The sequence below is a fragment of the Oncorhynchus mykiss genome, chromosome 9 (genome assembly GCF_057628025.1).
Source record: "Oncorhynchus mykiss isolate SJ-2025 chromosome 9, ASM5762802v1, whole genome shotgun sequence".
Lineage (NCBI taxonomy): Eukaryota > Metazoa > Chordata > Actinopteri > Salmoniformes > Salmonidae > Oncorhynchus > Oncorhynchus mykiss.
In genome coordinates, this window is record NC_143030.1 from 51,726,692 (window position 1) to 51,752,638 (window position 25,947).

At 42.4% G+C, this 25,947-nt stretch overlaps 1 protein-coding gene across 1 annotated transcript in view; it reads left to right on the plus strand.

Annotated features, from left to right (window-relative positions):
* Positions 1–25,947, plus strand: part of LOC110532228 (phosphatase and actin regulator 3) — a 53,737-nt gene that overhangs the window by 645 nt on the left and 27,145 nt on the right. The window lies entirely within an intron of this gene.

Below are 25,947 nucleotides of genomic sequence, written 5' to 3' on the forward strand. Positions count from 1 at the left end.
AATTAACTGTAGGCTAGCCTATACTATACTGCAAAGCCTATTTTACACAAACCCATAATATTTAAATCATAATTTAATGTATTGCTACATTTATTTATTGGCCTGATAAGATTGGACGCGAAGATGACACAGCCTACAGTGAAGAAAGCGCTTGTGGTGTGGTCAATCATTTTAGGCGAAATGTCTAGACGCTTTTTTCGTCGCTAGGTTATATTTTGATTCGTTACATTGAGCGCACAGACACTCCCACTGTGCACAGATGTTAGTTCAACGTCTAGTTTTTATTTACATTTGGTTGAGTTGTCAACTAACGTGAAATCAACCAAACATGTGACCCAGTCATTGGATTTAGGTTAGATTTGGGTTAAAATTCCCTTATTGATGACTTTTTGCAAATCCGATCCGTTTTCCAAGTTGATTCAACCAACGCATACATTCTGTTTGGTTGAAATGGTGTGAAAACACGGTTGATTAAACAATGTTTTACCCAGTGGGCAGACATTTAATATGGAATTGGTCCACCCTTTGCTGCCATAACAGCTTCCACTCTTCGGGGGAAAGCTTTCCACTAGATGTTGGAACATTGCTGCAGGGACTTGCTTCCATTCAGCCACAAGAGCATTAGTGATGTCGGGGACTGATGTTGGGCCTGGCTCGAAGTCGGCGTTTCAATTCATCCCAAAGGTGTTTGATGGGGTTGAGGTCAGGGCTCTGTGCAGGCCAGTCAAGTTCTTCCACACCGATCTCGACAAACTATTTCTATATGGACCTTGCTTTGTGCACAGGGGCATTGTCATACTGAAACAGTAAAGGGCCTCCCTCAAACTGTTGCCACAAAGTTGGAAGCACAGAATTGTCTAGAATGTCATTGTATGCTGTAGCGTTAAGATTTCCCTTCACTGGAACTAAGGGGCCTAGCTGAACCATGAAGAACAGCCCCAGAACAGTATTCCTCTTCCACCAAACTTTACAGTTGGCATTATGCATTCAGGCAGGTAGCGTTCTCTTGGCATCCGCCAAACCCAGATTAGTCCATCGAACTGCCAGAGGGTGAAATGTGAATCATCACTCCAGAGAACCTGTTTCCACTGCTCCAGAGTCCAAATCACTTCAACCAACACTTGGCATTGCGCATGGTGATTTTAGGCTTGAGTGCGGTTGATCGGCCATTGAAACCCATTTCATGAAGCTCCCGACGAACAGGTTCTTGTGCAGACATTGCTTCCAGAGGCAGTTTGGAACTCGGCAGCGAGTGTTACAACCGAGGACAGACGATTTTTATGCGCTACACACTTCAGCACTCGGTGCTCCCGTTCTGTGAGCTTGTGTGACCTACCACTTCGAGGCTGAGCCGTTGTTGCTCCTAGACGTTTCAACTTCACATTAACAGCACTTACAGTTGACCGGGGCTGCTCTTGCAGGGGAGCAATTTGACAAACCGACTTGTTGGAAACGTGGCATCCTATGACGGTGCCACGTTGGAAGTCACCGAGCTCCTCAGTAAGGCCATTCTACTGCCAATGTTTGTCTATGGAGATTGCCTGTCTGTGTGCTCGATTTTGTACACCTGTCAGCAATGGGTGTGGCTGAAATAGCCAAATCCACTAATTTGAAGGGGTGTCCACATAATTTTGTGTATATATAGTGTATGTATTATGATTATTTGAACAATTTCCTTCAGCATAAGCCTGGGTTTCGGATAGTAGCCTATATTGGACACTCATTCCATGGACCCTTGCCCATCCCAACACAGCCATTGCGTTTGACAGCATCAATTGGTTCCCATGCTGAGCAGATCAAACAGTCCTATGATCAATGACCCTGCGTTCCACATGATGTATAGGATCAAAGACTTCCACATCTGTGCAGCCCTACAGAACATCGATTCACTGTGGCGTGGACCATGCAGGTGTGCACGGGGCACCTTGAGTAATCATTAGACTATTCCCCTTTCAGTTAACCTACCTCTCAGCTGTTTTCACCTCTATGGCTGTTTAATCACTTTCCCATCATAAACAGACATGCCCTCATTCTCTACAATGTTTATCAACCAAGCGTTTTTATTCTCAAGTGCTTTTAGACAACGGCAACAGGCCTAATGGCGTTTTGTAATGATGATGGGCCTATTTTTAACACCGTTGCATAAAATATTTTATTGGACAGTTTAGTGTTCAACAGCCCGTGTCTGTTGATGAAGACAGTATGTTTATGGCATATTTATGGATTGAGTGGGTTCTTCTTCACCATTTACTGGTCTCACTCACACTCTCTCTCACACACACACACACACACACCATAAGCATGGTGGTCAGGTATGCATGATTCACAAAACCACTAGTCTATTCATATTTCAACCAGCTATCTGTTTAGATCCTTGTTTCTTGTTGCACATTTACAACTGTCTCTACCATGTTCATTCATCAACCTTACACAGCACCGTTTTTTTATGAAACTGCTCCACTTATGGCTAATCTAATTGTCACAAACCTGTACATTTTTTTTTTAACGTCCATTCCCAGGGCACAGCTAATGGCGCATACTGTCAATGCAGTTCATTCAAGAGAACAGTAGCAGCGGCTGGTGACCAAAAGTACACAAGGGTCCGTCCTCAGTTTATCGTCACTGTGTAAGCGTCGCAGAACTCTCGGCCCGCGGTCTTTGCCAAAGGATTACTAAGCCTTTTACGCAGTGGCCTTTGCAGCTGCAGAGACTGACACTGTATTCATCCACTTCGTTAACGCCATAGAGAGAAGACAAAACACGAGGACAAAGACACCGCATTAGCTGTAGAACGTTCAAGGCAATTTGACCCTTCATCCTTGCTGAGGCAATGCACTGTACCACTACATTTGCTTTATTTTAAGGGCTTTGTATTTTATTTTAAGCACAATGGGTGACATGAACGGGTTTAAACAAATACTTACAGCCTGAGATGTTGTTGCCAGGCCAGGATGTTACTTTGAAAGGTTTTGCACCCAGTCTGAAGACATTTGTGGAAAACACTACAGGGTCTTAAATACGCCACTTAGAATGTATATGTAATGCCATGCATGGTTGACATGGTAATGGTTCCCTAAAGCCCCTACCGTTCAATCAGTTTGTTCAGGCACAAGTCTTTTACCCACTCCTGCTAATATCAAGTCACTTTAGTGCAAAGTCTCACTTACTGTAGTCTCTTAGCAATCTGACCATTGAGGCAACGAAGCATGGGATGCTTTGCACCCTAGGAGAATACCATGTAGGGGGTAAGGATTAACAAAAGCTCAGGTGCACAGTGCTCCAGTCGAGAATGGATCCCTACCTACATCCCCTACACTGTAATTAAGTCCTAGTACACTCAGATCTGGAAGGACTTGATTGGTGTAAGGTGAAGCTCAAATCAAATAAAAGTTTATTTGTCATGTACACAGTTTACAGCAGGTTTAAAAGGTGCATTGAAATGCTTATGTGACAATTGATAACACTATGGGCTACTGTATGTTTAAGCTTAAACTCTATTGGACCAGTTTGGTTCATTACTGGAGCAGTAGGGAGAAATGAACCGCACAACTGAATAATTTAGGAAAAGAATGCTGGCTTGTATTTTGGAAATAAAAATACTTACAAAAAATGAATCACCTTTAGTAAATAGTGAAATTTGTACATTGAGCTCAAAATGATTGCAATACATCAGTAGTACAATCTACTTATATTGGCCATATATCCTGCCTATAGTTTACTAGGGTGCACCCAACTCTATCTTAATCTGAGGGTCTCTCAGATTTCAATGTTCTGTAGCAATACAATAAACATGAATCCTCAGAAAAACACAACCCAATTCACAATACTGACTTATAAACCACTATGACATGGAATCAGATGTGAGTGACTATGCCTATCAATAAACACTAAGGTGCTTATAACAACCCCACTGCAATGTATGATGCAATGATGTCTGTCAAGAAAAATTCTACCACACCTTAGTATGGCAGTGCAAATTCAGTGTTCTCCAAGGAAAATAAATCTTTGCATGCAAATATTATTGATGTCCTGGGTTCGGGCAGCTCGCCATCCTTGGTGGAAATGAATCCATACTCAAAAAACCTGACCTGTTTTACAAACAGGATCATATATATATATATATATATATATATATATATATATATATATATATATCAGTACCTTTCATATTACCACTAATATAGTACATTTCATATAACCATTAATATAGTGCTTAGCTTTATCTTACAGGACTAAGAAAATAAAACTTAGTCAAAATGCTTTACACTTTAACTACAGCACTAGGCTCACGTGGACTGAACAATAGACTAGCCCGGGCAAATAAAGTACAAGTGCTTACGAGCACGAGCTTACGAGCACATGTAATTTCTTATAAAGTAATCTAAAACATAAGTGTACCAAAATGGATTATGATACTAGCTAATCACATTTTATAAAAGTCTGAAAACTAAAATAGTTCGCCATGCATGTTCACTAACATTTGCTATTTAAATTGATTGATAGCTGAGCTAGCCTAAATGTTAACGGCTTGTGCGTATGCTTGGTTCAGTATGAACATGCACAAAATGTTAGCAATAGCTTAGCCAGCCTAATCGCTAGCAGCTCGTTCTCCATACGAAAACTCACCAAATCCTAGCGTCAAAATAAACTGCTCGTCATGCAGTTTAAACAATATGATTGGTTACTGGAATCTCACTAGTAATGATAAGTATTCAACATTAGATGACCTGCGTTACAACCTCTCCTCTTGAAGGTATGCACGTCCCGTTGCATCTTCTTGTTGGCTGTATGGTCACTTGATGACATTGCACAGGAAACCCTTTTAACTTCTGATTGATCAAATCCATTCAGTGAACTTGTGAGGGCTGCACTAAACCCTTGGAACAAGGACTGACGAACAAAGGTTAGGAGGTTTCCAAACTGAGAGTACCTTTCTGGTCTCGCTCACTGCCTGAAAGAATCCCAGACAGCGCTGTCAGTTTCCTCATGTTGCTGTTTACTATTATTTTTCTCCAGAGAGAGTCAACTGGAGCATGATCAATGGGGACATTGTCCCTTGTGTTATGTCTCTTCAGCACTTTCAGACATGTCAGGGAGAACAAGTAATTATTTGTCTGATGAGAGAAACTTCTTCAAGAATGTTCAGGTAAGTTGTTTGTCTCACTGTCAGGTGTTTCAGGTTCTTCAGGTAAGTAGTCAGACTGATGTTCTAACTTCTTCTGCAAGGACTTCTTGGTCTGCTGTAACGACAAGGAAGGTTGCTCAACCTGTGAGTATCAGACCTTGGTAAACCTAACAGGCTTTTGACTTTTTGCATTTTCAATCCTGAAGTCAACAGCAGAATCTGAATGTGTCTCATCTTCTTCAGTCACATCAGTACCTGGAAGAAGGCGTGTGCGAGTTTTTCAGATGTGCTGCGACGCAAACAGGAATTCACAAGGCAGTAAAAGGTCATGGTGCAGTGGACCATCCTTGCTCTCAGGCTTGAATATATATACACCGGTATATCACTTGAACATTTGGTGACTACATAAATGTTGGTTTCCCACTTATCAGCCAACTTATGTTTCCCTCTCAGTTTAACATTTCTCACAAGAACTCTGTCAACAATGTCAAGAGGGAACTCTTGTGACATACCTGTCAAATCTGGCTGTTTTGAGAGCGTTCCAAGTGGCTATCCTGACTCTTCACATACTGTGAATGCAATTTCTTCTGGTCATTAACAGGTAGTTTGAAGGCTATGCCAACTGGTAGTCTAGGTTGTCTCCCGAACATTGGTTCATATGGAGTGTAGCTGATGACTTCATTCTTCATGCAGTTGAATGCATGTACAAGTGGTTTAACAAAGTCACGCCAGTGAGTTTTGTCATGCATGCTCAGAGTACCAAGCATCTGGAGTATCGTTCTGTTAAAACGCTCAACAGGATTTCTTCTTGGATGATACGGCATTGTTCTCACCTTCTTGATTCCAGCAATCTCACACAGATCTTTGATTGTTCGTGATTCAAAATCAGGACCTTGGTCGCTGTGGAGGCGCTCAGGAAAGCCATAGTGCACAATGAAGTGGTCCCAGAGAGACTTTGCAATGGTGCGTGCTTTCTGGTTGGGAGTTGCTATGGCCACTGTGTACTTGGTAAAGTGATCTGTAATTACCAGTATATCCTTTGTTACTACGATCAGGCTCCAAAGAAAGGATGTTCATGCATACTAGCTCCAAAGGTCTGCAGGTCTTAATGCTAACTAGAGGTGTAGCTTTCTCTGGGAGGGTTTTACGTCGCACACAGCAGTCACGGGTATTAACTTTCTCCTCCACAGACATTGACTTCATCTTGGGCCAATAGAACCGGGATCGTATGATATCCAATGTGCGCTCCATGCCCATATGGCCCATATCATCATGCAGACTTTTCAATGCAACTACTCTCAGCTCTTCTGGAAGCACTAACTGCAAAGTAGTGTTGGCTCCTTGCTGCCTTCTCCTGTAAAGAACACCATTCTTTAGCTCAAACTGGTTCCACTCACGTAGCAACAGAGAGAGTTCTGGGAGCTTGGCTCTAACAGTGGGAGGACGTTTCTCCCCTGTTTCCAACTGAGTGACGACCTCTCTGATGCTGGCATCAGCTCTTTGTTTTTCCATCAGCTCCTTCTCTGAGGAATGACTGGAAACCCATCTTGATGTTCCTCCTGGCAAGCTTGCCACTTTATGTAACAATTGCTTAACACGAAGGAAGGGCTACTGTATCTTTAAGCTTAAACTCTATTGGAGTAGTTTGGTTCACTGCCGGAGTAGTAAGGAGAAATGAAACGCACAACTGAATAATTTAGTAAAATAATGCCGGCTTGTATTTTGTAAGTAAAAATACTTACAAAAAATGAATTACCTTGAGTAAATATTGAAATGCTGAAATTTGTACAATGAGCTCAAAATGAATGAAATACATCAGTAGTACAATCGACTTATTGGCCATATATCCTGCCTATAGAATGCATTGTATAGCGTAGCTAGCTGAGGAAGGCCCAGAAGATTGAAGTAATAGCTGTCAACTTAAACATATCACAACAAATATTATTGGTTACTGGAATCTCACTAGTAACGATAAGTTTTCAACATTAGTTGTGACTGGAGTCCTTCACGATCTTCTGGGCCTTCGTCAACTAGCTACGCTATGCAGGACATTCAGAAAGTATTCAGACCCTTTGAATTTTTCTACATTTCTTATGTTACAGCCTTATTACCAAATGTATTTAAATACAATATTTTCCTCATCAATCTACACACAATACCCCATAATGACAAAGCGATAGAAAAGGTTTTTAGAACATTTTGCAAATGTATTACAAATTTAAAAAACGTACCTTATTTACATATGTATTCAGACTCTTTGTAATGGGACTCGAAATTGAGCTCATGTGCATCCTGTTTCCATTCATCATCCTTGAGACGTTTCTACAACTTGATTGGAGTACACCTGTGGTAAATTCAATTGATTGGACATGATTTGGAAAGACACACCTGTAAGGTCCCACAGTTGACAGTGCATGTCAGAGCAAAAATCAAGCCATTTAGGTCGAAGGAATTGTCCGTAGAGCTCAGAGACAGGATTGCTTCGAGGCACAGATCTGGGGAAGAGTACCAAAAAAATGTCTGCAGCATTGAAGGTCCCCAAGAACACAGTGGCTTCCATCATCCTTAAATGGAAGAAGTTTGGAACCACCAAGACTCTTACTAAAGCTGGCTGCCCGACCAAACTGAGCAATCAGGGGAGAAGGGCCTTGGCCAGGGAGGTGGCCAAGAACCCAATGGACACTATGACAGAGCTCCAGAATTCCTCTGTGAAGATGGGAGAACCTTCCAGAAGGACAACAATCTCTGCAGCACACCACCAATCAGACCTTTATGGTAGCGTGGCCAGGTGGAAGCCACTCCTCAGTAAAAGGCACATGAAAGCTCTCTTGGAGTTTGCCAAAAGGCACCTATAAGACTCTCAGACCATGAGAAACAAAATTCTCTGGTCTGATGAAACCGAGATTAAACTCTTTGGCCTGAATGCTTAGCTTCACGTCTGGAGGAAACCTAGCACAATCCCTAAGGTGAATCATGGTAGTGGCAGCATCATGGTGTGGGGATGTTTTTCAGCAGCAGGGACTGGGAGACTAGTCAGGATCGATGGAAAGATGAACAGAGCAAAGTACAGAGAGATCCTTGATGAAAACCTGCTCCAGAGTGCCTGCTGGAGAGACCTGAAAATAGCTGTGCAGCATCGCTCCCCATCCAATCTGACAGAGCTTGAGAGGATCTGAAGAGAAGAATGGGAGAAACTCCCCAAATACTTGTGTGCCAAGCTTGTAGCGTCACACCCAAGAAGACTCAAGGCTGTAATCCCTTTCAGCCACACCTTGACAGGTGTATAAAATCAAGAACACAGCCTTACAATCTCCATAGACAAACATTGGCAGAAGAATGGCCTTACTGAAGAGCTCAGTGACTTTCAATGTGGCACCTTCATAGGATGCCACCTTTCCAACAAGTCAGTTCATCAAATTTTTGCCCCGCTAAAGCTGCCCTAGTCAACTCTAAAGTGCTGTTATTGTGAAAATGTTTAATAGCAACAACAGCTCAGCCGTGAAATGGTAGGCCACACAAGCTCACAGAATGGGAGAGCCAAGTGCTGAAGCACGTAGCACGGAAAACATGTCCTCTGTTGCAAAACTTACCGAGTTCCAAACTGTGTCTGGAAGCAACGTCAACTTAAGAACTGTTCGGCGGGAGCTTCATGAAATGGGTTTCAATGACCGAGCAGCTGCACACAAGCCTAAGTTTAGAGGTGTAAGGTTTGCCGATATTGGACTCTGGAGCAGTAGAAATTTGTTCTCTGGAGTGATGAATCACACTTCACCATCTGGTAGTCCGATGGATTAATCTGTGTTTGGCAGATGCCAGGAGAACACAACCTGCCCAACTGCATAGTGCCAACGGTAAAGTTTGGAGGAGGAATAATGGTCTGGGGCTGTTCTTTATGGTTTGGGCTAGGCTCCTTAGTTCCAGTGAAGGGAAATCTTAACGCTACAGCATACAATGACATTCTAGAAAATTCTGTGCTTCCAACTTTGTGGCAACAGTTTGGGGAAGGCCCTTTCCTGTTTCAGCATGACAATGCCCATGTGCACAAAGCAAGGTCCATACAGAAATAGTTTGTTGAGAGCGGTGTGGAAGAACTTGACTGGCCTGCACAGAGCCCTGACCTCAACCCCATCAAACACCTTTGGGATGAATTGGAATGCCGACTGCGAGCCAGGCCTAATCACCTAACATCAGTTCCTGACCTCACTAATGCTCTTGTTTCTGAATGGAAGCAAGTCCCTGCAGCAATGTTCCAACATCTAGTGGAAAGCCTTCCCCGAAAAGTGGAGGCTGTAATAGCAGGAAAGGGGGGACCAACTTCATATTAATGCCCATGATTTTGAAATGAGATGTTCGACGAGCAGGTGTCCACATACTTTTGGTCATATAGTGTAAGTACTGCTGATGACTCACCAATTCTGAGTCAAGAGGGGCAGTTACTCTAAAAAGGTGCTTGAGACGACGTGGAGTATCAGGGGAGTTTCTCTTTTCAGATAACTCTTGGCAGTTGCAAAGCACTCTGGATAATGCCTCATATACGCTTCCTCCATGTAGATCCTCTGTAGCTCAGTTGGTAGAGCATGGCACTTTGTTTAATTCCTGGGACCCCCATACTTAAAATGAATATATGCATGATTGTAAGTTGCTTTGGCTAAAAGTATCCTCTCACTGGCATGTATTATTATAATCTGATATTTTAAACTGAGATTTTCTGACTCGTAAAAAAGCGTGCTTTTATTATGAAGAAAAACAAATTGATTACTGATGTAAAAGGTTTGAGTCATGCTCACACATCATTACCGTCCCATTCACTCTGTGAATGTAGACGAGAAGTTTATCAGAAGCCTAAAATAATTTGCCCCCACACTATTAGTTTGACAGTATGCAAGACTCTACAGACTAGCAGTTAGTTGAACATCTAAAAACGTTCAATAAACCCTCTACTGTGGACTATCCAAATAAAGTGATACCATAAAACCTTTCACTCATTCACGCACACACACCTCACCATTCAAACCCTTCAGAATCTGCTCAAATGCTCATTGATCAGTAAGTTCAGGTAGGCCTCAGCACTTAAATCAACAAAGGAAAGTAAGAGTGGTGCTCAACAACAAAGACAGGAATCCAAAAATGGCCTACCCATACAGGAAAAACCTCCAATAGTGGACTATTTCATGATAAAATGTGTTGAAGCCCTCAAAATAACTCAAGGAGAGATTTATTTAATCTTAGAAGGCTCTCATTCTTTATTCCTTTAAATGGACAGAACAGGGTCATATTCACGAAAAGGAAGAAAACAGTCCGACACTGGGATTTACTTTCTGAAGTCATCCAATAAGAAACACACTTTCGGTTTCTGTTGCTCAACATTTTGGTATAGTGTGCCCTAATGAATACGACCCAGGTATACTGTTCAAAGAGCTGCCTGTCTGCCTCCTCTTCCCCCACCTGACTAAGTTCCCACTTCATACATCTTTTCTCTGCTTCCTGCTCCTAAGAACCAGGGCACCAAATAAAGGAGATAAGGGGCCGTATGTATAACGTCTCAGAGTAGGACTGCTGATCTAAGATCAGGTCCCCCACCTGTCCATGTAATCTTATTTTTTTTGTGATCTAAAAGGAAAAACTGAACCTAAATCAGCACTTCTACTCTGAGATGCTCGATACTAGTACTATTGATACTAGTCCTAAGTCCTATTTGCGGAAAAGCAAATGCCAGTAGTAAGAGGCAATAGGAAAATACCTCTGATCTGGGGCCCATGGTGAAGTCCTTACTGGAAAAGACAGGACGGCAGCAGTGAGAAAATGTCTCCCAGTAGGAAAGAAATCCTGACACCAGCCTGGCCCTGTAGTCAGGAGCACTGAACTAGAAGTAGTCCTGTTTGTGCTCAGTGCTGTCAGTCAAGTCGTGCAGTCTATGGACTGAAAGTTACAGCAACGCTAGTAGCCTTGCACTTAAGTCTTCATCTGTTTAAAAAAAAATGTTTGCTTTCAAGTGCAATTGTAAAGAGAAACCGGGTATTAAGACTAATACGCATTTGTGGATAACTCCAGTTATCTGTGACACTTGAAATACTGTCGGATTGTAGCTTAATTCTGCTCGTTCACGTTTCCACAGCATGTTTAGCACGTTTTGTGTTCAAAATATGTCTGAAATGTGGTAGCCTATTATAAATGTAAGTTGAATGAAACCAAATGCTTTGCTTCGCTGCTCTCAACTGGACAATTTTTGTGAAAGTGACCTACATGCTACTGAGCAAAAATATAAACGCAACATGTATTTAAGCAGATATTCACACCTCAGTAGTTTTATATATTTTTTGTATTACTTTTTGCTAGGTATTACTGCACTGTTGGAGCTACAAACACAAGTATTTCGCTGCACCTGCAAAACACATCTGCAAATCTGTGTACAGTCGTGGCCAAAAGTTTTGAGAATGACACGAATATAGATATTTTTGTCAGATGTTACTATGAAGTACAATTACAAGCATTTCATAAGTGTCAAAGGCTTTTATTGACAATTACATGCAGTTGATGCAAAGAGTCAATATTTGCAGTGTTGACCCTTCTTTTTCAAGACCTCTGCAATCCATCCTGACATGCTGTCAATTAACTTTCGGGCCACATCCTGACTGATGGCAGCCCATTCTTGCATAATCAATGCTTGGAATTTGTCAGAATTGGTGGGGTTTTGTTTGTCCACCCACCTCTTGAGGATTGACCACACGTTCTCAATGGGATTAAGGTCTGGGGAGTTTCCTGGCCATGGACCCAAAATATTAATGTTTTGTTCCCCGAGCCACTTATTTATCACTTTTGCCTTCTGGCAAGGTGCTCCATCATGCTGGAAAAGGCATTGTTCGTCACCAAACTGTTCCTGGATGGTTGGGAGAAGTTGCTCTCGGAGGATGTGTTGGTGCCATTCTTTATTCATGGCTGTGTTCTTAGGCAAAATTGTGAGTGAGCCCACTCCCTTGGCTGAGAAGCAACCCCACACATGAATGGCCTCATGATGCTTTACTGTTGGCATGACACAGGACTGATGGTAGCGCTCACCTTGTCTTCTCCGGGCAAGCTTTTTCTCCGGGTGCCCCAAACAATCGGAACGGAGATTCATCAGAGAAAATGACTTTACAGCAGTCCAATCCCTGTACCTTTTGCAGAATATCAGTCTGTCCCTGATGTTTTTCTTGGAGAGAAGTGGCTTCTTTGCTGCACTTCTTGACACCAGGCCATCCTCCAAAAGTTTTTGCCTCACTGTGCTTGCAGATGCACTCTTACCTGCCTGTTGCCATTCCTGAGCAAGCTCTGTACTGGTGGTGCCCCGATCCCGCAGCTGAATCAACTTTAGGAGACGGTCCTGGTGCTTGCTGGACTTTCTTGGGCGCCCTGAAGCCTTCTTCACAACAATTGAACCACTCTCCTTGAAGTTCTTGATGATCCGATAAATGGTTGATTTAGGTGCAATCTTACTGGCAGCAATATCCTTGCCTGTGAAGCCCTTTTTGTGCAAAGCAATGATGACGGCACGTGTTTCCTTGCAGGTAACCATGCTTGACAGAGGAAGAACAATGATTCCAAGCACCACCCTCCTTTTGAAGCTTCCAGTCTGTTATTCAAAACTCAAGCAGCATGACCGAGTGATCTCCAGCCTTGTCCTCGTCAACACTTGCACCTGTGTTAACGAGAGAATCACTGACATGATGTCAGCTGGTCCTTTTGTGGCAGGGCTGAAATGCAGTGGAAATGTTTTTTGGGGGATTCAGTTTATTTGCATGGCAAAGAAGGACTTTGCAATTAATTGCAATTCATCTGATCACTCTTTATAACATTCTGGAGTATATGCAAATTGACATCATACAAACTGAGGCTGCAGACTTTGAAAATTAATATTTGTGTCATTCTCAAAACTTTTGCCCACGACTGTACGTGACCAATACATTTTGATTTGAGTACCTCAGTTTCACATTGACTTTCCATTACACCACGCTCTCTCTATTTACCACCTCCCCACGTCTCCATTTTTCTTATTCATTCCATCTCTCCCTTTGGCAACTATCTATCCTGCTGCTTCAGTGTGTCTCAGTAACCCTGATTGTGCCGTCTTCCTCTGCACCTAGCTCTGTTGGGTGACCCACACTCTCGCTGCATGCCATGTCAGGGTAATTGACGCGCCAGAAGCAGGATATGACTCATCCCTTGTGTTGCTAAGTGGCTGCTGAAAAGAGCACGGCCACTACAGGGTGGGAGGGGGGCCACTCTCTGACTCTCTTCCCACATCATTTAGATCTAGCGGCTGTCTCCTGGGACTCATTTAACTGGAGGACTTGGTGGGTTGACAAACAGACAGATGGGTAGACAGACATGCAGATGGACAGGCAGACTGACAGACGGACAGGCAGATGGGTAGATAGCTGTAGATACACTGACCAAAAATATAAACTCAACATACAGTTCATATAAGTAAATTGAAATAAATAAATTAGACACTAATCTATGGATTTCACATGACTGGGAATACAGATATGCAACTGTTGGACACAGATACCTTAAGAAAAAGGTAGGGGCTTGGATCAGAAAACCAGTCAGTATCTGGTGGGACCACCATTTGCCTCATGCAGCGCGACACATCTCCTTCGCATGGAGTTGATCAGACTGATTGTGGTCTGTGGAATGTTTTCCCACTCTTCAATTGATGTGTGAAGTTGCTGGATATTGGTGGGAACTGGAACAGGCTGTCATACACATTGATCCAGAGCATCCTTAACATGCTCAATGGATGACATGTCTGGTAAGTATGGGAGCCATAGAAAAATTGGGGCATTTTTAGCTTTTGTGCATTGATCCTTGTGACATGGGGCCGTGCATTATCATGCTGAAACATGAGATGATAGCGGCGGATGAAGGGCATGACAATGAGCCTCAGGAACTCATCACGGTATCTCTGTGCATTCAAATTGTCATCAAGAAAATGGAATTGTGTTCCTTGTCCGTAGCTTATGCCTGCCCATACCATAACCCCACCGCCACTATGGGGCACTCTGTTCACAACATTGACATCAGCAAACCGCTCGCCCACGTGACGCCATACATGTGGTCTGTGGTTGTGAGGCCGGTTGGACGTACTGCCAAATTCTCTGAAACGACATTGGAGGCGGCTTATAGTAGAGAAATTATCATTCAATTCTCTGGCAACAGCTCTGGTGAACATTCCTGCAGTCAGCACGCCAATTGCACGCTACCTCAACTTGAGACATATGTGGTGTTGTGACACAACTGCACATTTTAGAGGGGCATTTTATTCTCCCCAGCATAAGGTGCACCTGTGTAATGATCATGTGGTGGATGGATTATCTTGGCAAATGAGAAATGCTCACTAACAGGTATGTAAAAAAGAAATGGGCAGAACATTTGAGAGAAATAAGCTTGTGTATATGAAACATTTCTGGGATATTTTATTTCAGCTCATGAAACATGGGACCAACACTTCACATGTTGTGTTTTATATTTTTGTTTCAGATACATCTATCGACACACTGATTGATAGCCCATAGGCCGCCTAAAGACTATTTCCCAAAGTAACAAAACAATTCATCAATGATGGACTTTGGGTGAACTATTCCTTTAATCACATTTCTATAATGGAACCAGAGCTGCAATTCACGAAGCTGTCAGCTCGTGACTCATTCATCTCGGCCGGACCAAAACCAGGAAGTTAGTCAAGGCCACCTGTTTGTTGCAGCAAAAAATCTCTTAATTTCCCTCTTGAGCCACTCATATTCTCCATAGAGGGAGGAGAAAGACTTACTAGAGGAACTCCTAAGGAATAGCAAAAATGAATCCCATGCAGGTTAAAACCTCATAAGGAACGGGTCCTTTTTTTTTCAAGTTTTGCCTAAAATGACACCCAAATCTAACTGCCTGTAGCTCAGGCCCTGAAGCAAGGATATGCATTTTCTTGGTACCATTTGAAAGGAAACACTTTGAAGTTTATGGAAATGTGAAAGTAATGTAGGAGAATATCACATATTAGATCTGGTAAAAGATAATACAGAGAAAAAAAAAACGTACAAAAAAATGTATTTTTGTACCATCTTTGAAATGCAAGAGAAATTACATAATGTATTGTTACAGCCCAGGTGCAATTTAGATATCGGCCACTAGATGGCAGCAGTCTATGTGCAAAGTTTTAGACTGGTCCAATGAACCATTGCATTTATGTTCAAAATGTTGTATTAAGACTGCCCAAATGTGCCATTTTATGTTCAAAACTGTGCACTCTCCTCAAACAATAGAATGGTATTATTTCGCTGTAATAGCTACTGTAAATTGGATAGTGCAGTTAGCTTAAATTCTTGTTAATCTTTCTGCCCATATCAGACATGTCTATGTCCTGGGAAATGTTCTTATGTACAACCTCATGCGAATCCCATTCGCCTACGTTAGCTCAACCGTCCCGCAGGGGACCATTCAATCCTGAAGAAGTTTTAAATGTTTATTTTTAATGAGCAATCTGGGCAACGACTTGTACACTTTGTCCATGGACATACATTTCATCAGTTGGTTGTAAATGTAGCATCTACTTTCAAAGTGAGTGATGTCTCTTCTCAGCTTGTCACAATGCCTGTGGTACAGATGAAGGATCTTCATTTGATCACATTGTTGCAGGATAACTTTCCTGCAATGCAAGGACATTTGTAATGCACGTATTTGAGGTTTAAGAAGGCTATGAAGTTTGTAATTTCCACTTTTAAATTTTAGCCTTGATTTTATTTTATGACAAATATATCAACACCTACAAAAATTTTCATTTAATTACAATCCACATAATTCACATTTCCTGGTGCAGGATTATTTTCCTGCTGTGGCAAACTGGCTAAAATTGATGATCCTACATATGTACAGCTCATCACAGCTTGGTCAATAAGAGTAAGTCCATAGGACCATCTACAGCGTCTGTCACATGATTATCACCACCAATTGTGAGCGGAAACTTGAACGTTGTGAAAATGTTGTGCAACTTCCAGCGTGCGTTTACAGTGAACACTGAGGCTGTGAATTACATTGTGTTGTATGATGCAAGAAACCACTTTACATTTAATTATTATTATTACCATACAGCTAATTAATGTAGGCAACCCCTCTTTTTGGCTTATTTGCATATTCAAGACTGTCAAAATACAACGCTCCTCCTTTAATCAGGAAGACTTCAGGAAGCTTTTTACATGACTTGCTTTTCTAAGACCGCTTGAAATGTAGCCTACACGTTTTGTGCTCTTGTAGAAAGCAGTAACTCCCCATTGCTGACATAATACTTATCTATAACTGAGCTAATAACTCACTAACAAGCAAAGAATATCAACAAATGTGTACACGCGGCTCTGATCTGAAAAGCGCACGTGATTGAAAAACCGCTTGGGGTCTACAACGCCAATATAATTATACTCCTTTGCGCACTGGCTCGAACTACAACAAAACCAAACACAGTCTTGCAAATGTAGGTTTGTTTTGTTACATTGAAAAGGGTCTGGTATAATGTTGCTTCGATCACAGAAATAAACGTAAGTCTATATTGTGCAAACTAATGGGTGAAGTTCAATCTCTTGCGTCTCTGCGTGGCATGGCATTTCTTCTGCACTGCAGTCGTGGTGGAGGTGCGAGCCCCGCGAGTGCAGTTTTAGAGGGAACATTGATCATCACTACTATCATACTGTCCACACTGACACCACCTCACTCTGTTCTTACCTTTCAACTTGTACTGTAACACTACTGCATGTTGTACTGGGACATTGTAATTACAAGAACTGCAAGTGAAGTAAATGGGACAAACTGTTAGTGTATGCCTGGTCGAGCACAGCTCACTGTGGGATCGCTGTCTTTCTCCACACATGAAAATGAAACGGCAACAACAAGCCTTCGTGGTTAGAGCATTGGGCCAGTAACCAAAATGTTGTTGGATCGAATCCCTGAGCTGACAATCTGTCGTTCTGCCCCTGAGCAAGGCAGTTCACCCACTGTTCCCCAGGTGACGAAGACTGGATGTCTATTAAAAAGGCAGCCCCCCCAAACCTCTCTGATTCAGATGTTTTGGGTAAAATGCGGAAGACACATTTCAGTTGAAGGCATTTAGTTGTACGACTGCCTAGGTATCCCCCTTTGCCTATGCCCTGAGGTTGTGGATGCAGATTAGGCATTTGACAGTGTGTGAACTGTGCCAAATGACAGGGAATAAGCATTGGCGTGTGTGTTTGCGTACGTGTGCATAAATGTGTCTGTGTCCATGCGTCTATACGTATACATGTGCTTGGGAACGTGTGTGTGTTGATGTGTTGGAGAACTAGCACGACTACCTGAGCTTGTGCAATACAGAAAAAAATCACAGCCGGAATCAGACTGAGTGGGAAAGCAGCCAGGCAGTTCAGCAATAGCCCTGTGAGACTGTCTTGGAACTAGGACCCGAGCAAAGCGAAACACATGTCATGTGTTATAAAGGGATAGTTCAACCAAATTACAAAATTAGACATTGGTTTTCTTACCCTGTAAGCAGTCTATGGACAAGGTATGACAGCAATCAATGCTTTGGTTTAGTTTCCCCGGCACTGTTTCCACATGGTAATGTTTTAGTATTTGTGGCAGAAATCCAATTCAAATCATGGGACTGATATTAGGATATTTTGTGCATCATGTTCATCTATAAGTGACTTGTTGAGCTTCACAATCAATTTGAAAAAATGCTAATATCGGTCCCATGATTTGAATGGGATTTCTGCCACAAATACTAAAACGTTAACATGCCGGGGAAACTAAACCAAAGCATTGATTGCTGTCACACCTTGTCCACAGACTGCCAAACCAATATGTCATTTGGGTGAACTATCTTAAGGAATAAAGTAATGGAACTAAAGAAAGTTAGGTTAAGCGTAGTCAGGAGGCCATGCTACAGTAGAGCAGAGAGAAGAGGAAAACTATAGTTTTGGCCCTTGCACAACTGAGGAGGAGACCACCTCTGCTTGTGTGAAAAGCCAGAGAACTACTGTAGAATTTCCCTCCTGGGCATTCTGGCCTACATTGAGGGATAGACTGTGAAGCTGTTGTAAATAGACACGTATTAAAAGTTACCTAAGGTCTATTGGATAGTTTCCGTATTCATCAACATTTCTTTTCCCCTTGTATCATTTCATTAGTAATTTTCTAATCCGAAACCAAATCTTGGATCGGTGAAAACCATATGGTACAATTGAAGCCCACGGGAGGCTTGGTAGGAGGTTTGCTTTTGTAACCGGTGTGAAATGGCTAGTTAGTTAGAGGTGCACGCTAGTAGTGTTTCAATCGCTGACGTCACTCGCTCTGAGAACCTTGAGGTAGTTGTTTCCCTTGCTCTGCAAGGGCTGCAGCTTTTGTGAAGCGTTAAGTAACGATACTCTGAGGGTGATTGTTTTTGATGTGTGCAGATGGTCTCTGATTAAAGCCCAGGTTCGGGTGAGGAGAGAGATGGAAGCAACACTGTTACACTTTCACCTATCCAGTCCTTTCCAATCGATGAGGACAGTGAACATGTAGACTAATGAGCCCCCCCACACACTTGGTTTTGGCTGGTATTAGAGGCCAACCCTAACTCCCATTTATGTTGAAATTCCACTTCTACCCTACCATTTGAAATGTATGCATGACTAAGTGAAAATTCCTCTTAAGTGGAAGTTAAGATTCACCCGCCCAAGTATAGCCTGAGATTCCCACTCCGACGATGTGTGCGTGTGATTCTGTCAGAGATAGATGATCAAGGGAGAGGGAACTCCCCTGTCCCTTACTCAAATAAACAGTGTCTGGGCTGGGAACACAAGGCTATAGAGAGAGGGGGAGGACTGAAGTTAGAACAATGAGCCCAAGTCGGGCTAGGTAGAAGAGGTAGACAGACTTCCCACTCAAGGGATGCCAACATCAAATCATTACAGAGGGAGTGTAGAGGAAGCCCTTTCAGGGTAACTGTTAGCTTGATAAGCACTTACAGTAGAGCAGTATTGAACACAACGATCCTTACAGGCCCTCTCTTGAGATGGTAAATTAAATACATTGCTGTATCAGATGACAGTAATAGAAGGACTTCGGTTGTAAGGGAGATTAATCTATCTATTCATTGTCTCACCGGACTGTTTGGAGTACGTGGGAGAATGCAGGGCAGTCGTGTGTGTGTGTGTGTGTGTGAGAGAGAGAGAGAGAGAGAGAGAGAGGTATGCCGGCATTGTATGAATGGTGGGCATTCTGTATTCTTTCAGCACCATGGAGAGCGGAACACTCGCATTGCAGTGGCACTCTTGGGACGGTATTCACAAAGCTTCTCAGAGTAGGAGTGATGATTTCAGGATGAAGTCCCCCCCTGTCTTATTCATCATGGTATGAAGTGAAAAAACGGATCCTAGAGCTGTACACCTACTCTAAGACACTTAGTGAATACGGGCCCTGAACCCATAGGCCAGGCTTTAGACTGGAGTACATGGAATAATTACCCCTCAGTACAGGTTAGCTTTAGGCCTAATCGAACTTCGATCGAGTACAGGCTTAACTGAATGAACAACAAAGACATAATGTAACATGACATTTTATTAAATAGGTTGGGGAATGGCCTTGTCTCTGAGAGAAGATCTTTGGAGCTAGATGATGTGATGGCAGGTAGCCCTATGTGGGGAAGCTGACATCAAAACCCTCCACTGTGGGAAAGGAGTTCCAATGACTGGCCTTGTGGATGGTTTATCGAAAACTTTTGCTGAAAAACAGCAAGTGAGAGAACAAGGGTTAGTTTACATATAACTACAGACCAAGATTTACGCCCATTGGGTGAGCGAGAGATGTCTCAAGTTTTGAGGGAGGGTGCAATTAGCATGCTGACTGCAGGAATGTCCACCAGAGCTGTTGCTAGAGAATTTATTGTTCATTTCTCTACCATAAGCCGCGTCCAACATCGTTTTGGAGAATTTGGCAGAATGTCCAACCGGCCTCACAACCACAGACCATGTGTAAACACATCAGCCCATGACCTCCACATCTGCCTTCGTCACCTGCGGGGACTGTCTGAGATGATCAACCCGGACAGCTGATGAATCTGTGGGTTTACACAACAAAATAATTTCTGCAAACCTGTCAGAAACTATCTTAGGGAAGCTCATCTGCACGCTCGTTGTCCCCATGAGGGTCTTGACTGCAGTTCGACTTTGTAACCGAATTCAGTGGGCAAATGTCATCTTCAATGGCTTGTTGAAGTGTGCTCTCGGTTTCAACTGTACCAGGCAGACAGCGTGTATGGTGTCGTGTGGGCTAGTGGTTTGCTGATGTCAATGTTGTGAACAGAGTGCCCCATGGTGGCAGTGGGGTTATGGTATTGGCAGGCATAAGCTACGGACAACAAACACAATTGCATTTTATCTATGGCAATTTGAATGCACACGTGACGAGATCCTGAGGCCCATTGTTGTGCCATTCATCTGCCGCAATCACCTCATGTTTCAGCATGATAATGCACAGCCCCACATTGCAATGATTTGTACACAATTCCCAGAAGCTAAACATGTGCAAGTTTTTCCATGGCCTTCATATTCACCACACATGTTATGTTTGGGATGCTCTGGATTGAGGTGTATGACAGCCTGCTCCAGTTCCCGCCAATATCCAGCAACTTCACCCAGCCATTGACGAGGAGTGGGACAACATTCCACAGGCCACAATCAACAGTCTGATCAACTCTATGCGAAGGAGATGTGTAGCGATACACGAGGCAAGTGGTGGTCACACCAGATACTGACTTTAAAAAATATATATATAAATATATACTTTTAAGGTTTCAGTGATCAACAGATTCCTATCTGTATTCCCAGTTATGTGAAATCCATAGATTCGTGCATTATGAATTTATTTAAATTGACTGATTTCCTTATATGAACTGTAACTCTGTAAAATCTTTGAAATTGTTGTATGTTGTGTTTTTTTATATTTTTGTTCAGCGTAATATTATGTGGGCTAAAAATACAAATGAAAAAACATTTAATATTTTCCTTAAAATATACATATTTTTAGAATGCTAATGTTACGGTCCCCACTGAAACAAAAATATTTAATTTCATCATCATTGAAACATTGAATTGAAACACTGTAGAATTCTGTTCATTCCTATTGAGAACTGCTGTTACTGGGGAGTGCCAATATGGCTGACCGGTGGCTTCAACCCCTCTCAATCATAGGAGGTTGGTGGCACCTTTAATTGGGGAGAACGGGCTCGTGCTAATGGCTGGAGCGGAGTCCATGTGTTTGGTGCCATTCCATTCGCGCCGTTCCAGCCCTTATTATAAGGCGTCCTCCCCTCAGCATCTTCCACTGCTTTCAATGGACAATTCATAGCATCAGCAATCCGGAGTTTATATACATTATTGGTTGTGACTGTGTTAGGAGAAGGAGGTAGAGAGATTTGAACTGTTGCCTGGGTTTATCGGTCTATATGTACAAACACATGGGTTTGTTCTCCCAACCCACTCAGTTCGTGTATCTGTCTTCTTATGGCAAACCAGACACGTTGCTGACACGCACATTCACCACACACCGCACGCACACTTGCCATTTTAATACAGTTATGTACTTACTGTCTGTGAAAGCTAAGCATTTGCTCACTAACACTCACTAACCACTGCCTGCTGTATTCTGTCCAACTGAATGTGCCATGCTCTTATTTGGTGCATGTGTTTGTTGAGTTAAAGCATTGCAATCCAGGTGTTTTTGTTTTTATACATTTTTATTCAGAGACACTTTAACTCATAACAAGGTAGTACTGTACTTGCATATAGTGGAGTGACTTTGTCAATATATTATTTTTCACTGCTCAACATATTTCTTACGCTATTCTTATTTGTGGATGTATGTGACTGTTAAACCAGTATGAATGAGAACCCTTCCACTTACAGTACCAGTCAAAAGTTTGGACACCTACTCATTCCGGGGTTTTTCTTTATGTTTTACTATTCTCTGTATTGTAGAATAATAGTGAAGACATCAACACTATGAATTAACACCATATGGAATCATGTAGTAACCAAAAAAGTGTTTAAACTAATGAAAATATATTTTATATTTGAGATTCTTCAAAATAGCCACCCTTTGCCTTGATGACAGCTTTGCACACTGAGCATTCTCTCAATCAACTTGATGAGGTAGTCACCTGGAATGCATTTCAATTAACAGGTGTGCCTTGTTAAAGTTCATTTGTGGAATTTCTCTCCTTTTAATGCATTTGAGGCCATCGGTTGTGTTGTGACAAGGTAGCGGTGGTATACAGAAGATAGCCCTATTTGGCAAAAGACCAAGTCCATATTATGGCAAGAATAGCTCAAAGAACCAAAGAGAAACGACAGTCCATCATTACTTTGACTGACCTTTCATGTCATTATCTGGAAAATGTCAAGAACTTTGAAAGTTTCTACAAGTGCGGTTGCAAAAACCATCAAGCGCTATGATGAAATTGGCTTTCACGAGGACCACCACAGGAAAGGCAGACCCAGAGTTACCTCTGCTGCAGAGGATACGTTAATTTAGAGTTACCAGCCTCAGAAATTGCAGCCCAAATAAATGCTTCACGAAGTTCAAGTAACAGACGCATCTCAACATCAACTGTTCAGAGGAGACTTTGCGAATCAGGCCTTCATGGCTGAATTGCTATAAAGAAACCACTAATGTAACGCTCGTCTGACGAAGAGGACCAAAGTGCAGCGTGGTACGTGTTCATCATAATTTATTTAAACTGAACACAAACAAAATAACAAAGTGGAACAAAACAAAACAGTTCTCTGGTGCAGACACAAAACAGAAAACAACTACCCACAAAACACAGGTGGGAAAAGGCTGCCTAAGTATGATTCCCAAGCAGAGACCACGATAGACAGCTGTCCCTGATTGAGAACCATACCCGGCCAAAACATAGAAACACAAAATATAGAAATCAGAACATAGAATGTCCACCCAAATCACACCCTGACCAAACCAAAATAGAAACATAAAAAGGCTCTCTAAGGTCAGGGCGTGACAACTAAAGGACACCAATAAGAAGAAGAAGAGACTTGCTTGGGCTGAGAAACATGAGCAATGGACTTTAGACCAGTGGAAATCTGTCCTTTTGGTCTAATGATTCCAAATTAAAACTTTTGGAAATGTCTGTGAGACGCACTTTAGGTGAACGGATGATCTCTGCATGTTTGGGAGTGAAGATAAAGCAGCCAACAAGTGCTCAGCATATGCATATGTTTCAACTGCTACACAAATGTGCATAACACACACATACATCCGAACACTTCTGCATGCACACACACACACACACACACACACGTTTTCATCTTTCAGGCATTGACCTAAATCAGTGGAATAACTGCAATCAATTACACAAGAGCACCCACCCACCTGAGCCTGCTAGTGTACAACTGCCAAGTAGACCAAAACCACCACCATTCACAAGAAATCTGAAAACCTAAAGTATGTGGTGCTGTATTCATTATACAGAGGCAATTACATTTTCAGGGGGCAGACTTGTCCATTAGTCAGTATTAGGTTGTTTTTTTTTATGTCCTGCATCCTCTTTTTATATGTTTAGTCACAGACATGAACAGACACTTGACTATTTGAAACCAGAGAGCTGAGGGTGCTCTCTCGATACAAATCTATTCTTAGTGCCTGAGCCTATTGTGTGAGTGACAGGAGTTGGGCACGAAAGACACTTTTAGCACGACTAGCTACATCCAACTGGTTTAATCTGTTTGCTTTCAGGGAGATGCTGGATCCTTAGGGTGGTATGATCAGTGTGTGTTTTGCGTGCGTGCCTGTGTGAGCGAGAGAGTGTTACAAACACACTACAATTAGGAGTGTGGCTCTGTGTTTTTTGCCTGTTAGGCTCTGATCTTACTGTGTGTGAATTGATTTCCTTACTATTTCCTTGTCAAAGACCAGCCATGGTCAGTGTGTACAGTACACTTCCAAAAGGGCTGTCCCTATTAGGATAACTATTTTGGGTTCCATGTACTGTAGAACCCTCTGTGGAAAGGGTTTTACAGGGAACCCAAAAGCGTTCTACCTGGAACCAAAAAGTGTTCTTCAAGGAGTTCTCCTATTGCGACAGCCAAAGAACCGTTTTAGGTTCTAGATGGCACTTTTTTTTCCTAAGAGTGTACAGATGTAGGATCTTAATTTGAACCAGTTTGCTACAGCAGGAACATTATTCTGCAGCAACAGGAAATGTGGATTATCATTCATAGAAATGTTTAGGTGTTGATACATTTTTTTGTTAGGGCAAATCAAGTCTGAAATTTCTAATTGGAATTACAAACTTTAGAAGCCTTTTTAACTCAAATACAGCAACAAAAGAGTGACCAAATTAAGATCGTATGTTACGTGATTTAACCTTAAAGCAGCATGCCAGGTTCAGGCCATGAGACAAATTGTGGGTGCGTGTGTGCACATGTATTTGCGTGTATACATCTGTGTTTGTGTACAGTATATGCATATGCCTTGTGTGTATCAAAACCAACGTAGCGCTTATCCTATGCAGATACAAGACAAAGGGCAGAAATAAGCCTCCTCGAAAAGACATACAAACAGGACTTGATCCTAAGTGTTTCTTTGTGAGGCTGCCTGCAGTAGTCGGTCTATTTGTGTACTCCCCCACCAGTCCTCATTCTTAACTCAAACATATGGTAACAAACAAGGCCCTCGGGCACTTACTATTGGCTGCTCTCATTGCTGACATTGTTTCTTAAAGCTAGTAGCCCACACATATGAGAATACACCACATAAGGCCGGGTTCTCAGACTCCGGAATAACTGAGTTATTCAGCTGATTTAGGTAAGACTACTCCTGAACTGAAAAGCATATTCAATGCAGAATCTCTTAAGTCCAGGCCGTATTCATAAAGCGTCTCAAAGTAGGATTGCCTTTAGATCAGTGCCTTTTTAGATCCTAATTAATTAAGATTACACAGACACCAGGGACCTGATCCTAGATCGACACTCCTACTCTATGAATACGGGCCAAGGAGTAGAATACATGTAGTTGATATTTGTGATATTGCTCAATCTCACATACAACATCCACTCACCCATTGACTTTGCATAATGATGCAACTCAAAATAGCTTTGTATGGAAGGGTCTACTGTTTAGTCATTTGTTTATTGGGGGTTTGATACATTTTTATTCCCTGTAACTATATTTGCCATTTATACAATGTTATCGTTCAGTGTTAAGCAATAGCATTGACCAACCAGTTGCTAGTGTGGACACTCCACTCTTCATAGAGACCAGCTGGCTCTGAACTCTGCACCTTCCTTTGTGTTGTAGGTGCTCTCTAGTCTCGATCAGATCACATTCCCTCTTAAATCACTCTGTGGCTGCTCACTAGGAAGCATAGACACAGTCAGTCTTTCTCTCTCTGTTTCTCTGTGTGTGTTCTGGTAGTTAGCTGTGTGCTCTGATTGTGGCCGCCCCGTAGGCGGTAGGCCATGGACAGATGGCAGCAAAGTTGCAGTGCTGGGGGTTGTGTGTGTGTGTGTAACTGAGGAGGTTAGCTGGCATGGCAGTGGGTAAGGAGGTGGACTGTTCAAGGGCACATTCTTAGTCCCCTGGTGAAGGAAAAATGTAGCTTTGAACAGGAGTCAGGACTGAACTGAGAAGACCCTGAATCCCAAATCAACTGCTAGCCCCTACCCCCTATACACTTGGATATATCTGAGACAATTGGATAGGTGAAAGTGATAGGCCAGGTGGAATTGTCGCCATATCAGAGGGCATGATGAAGCCATTGACAC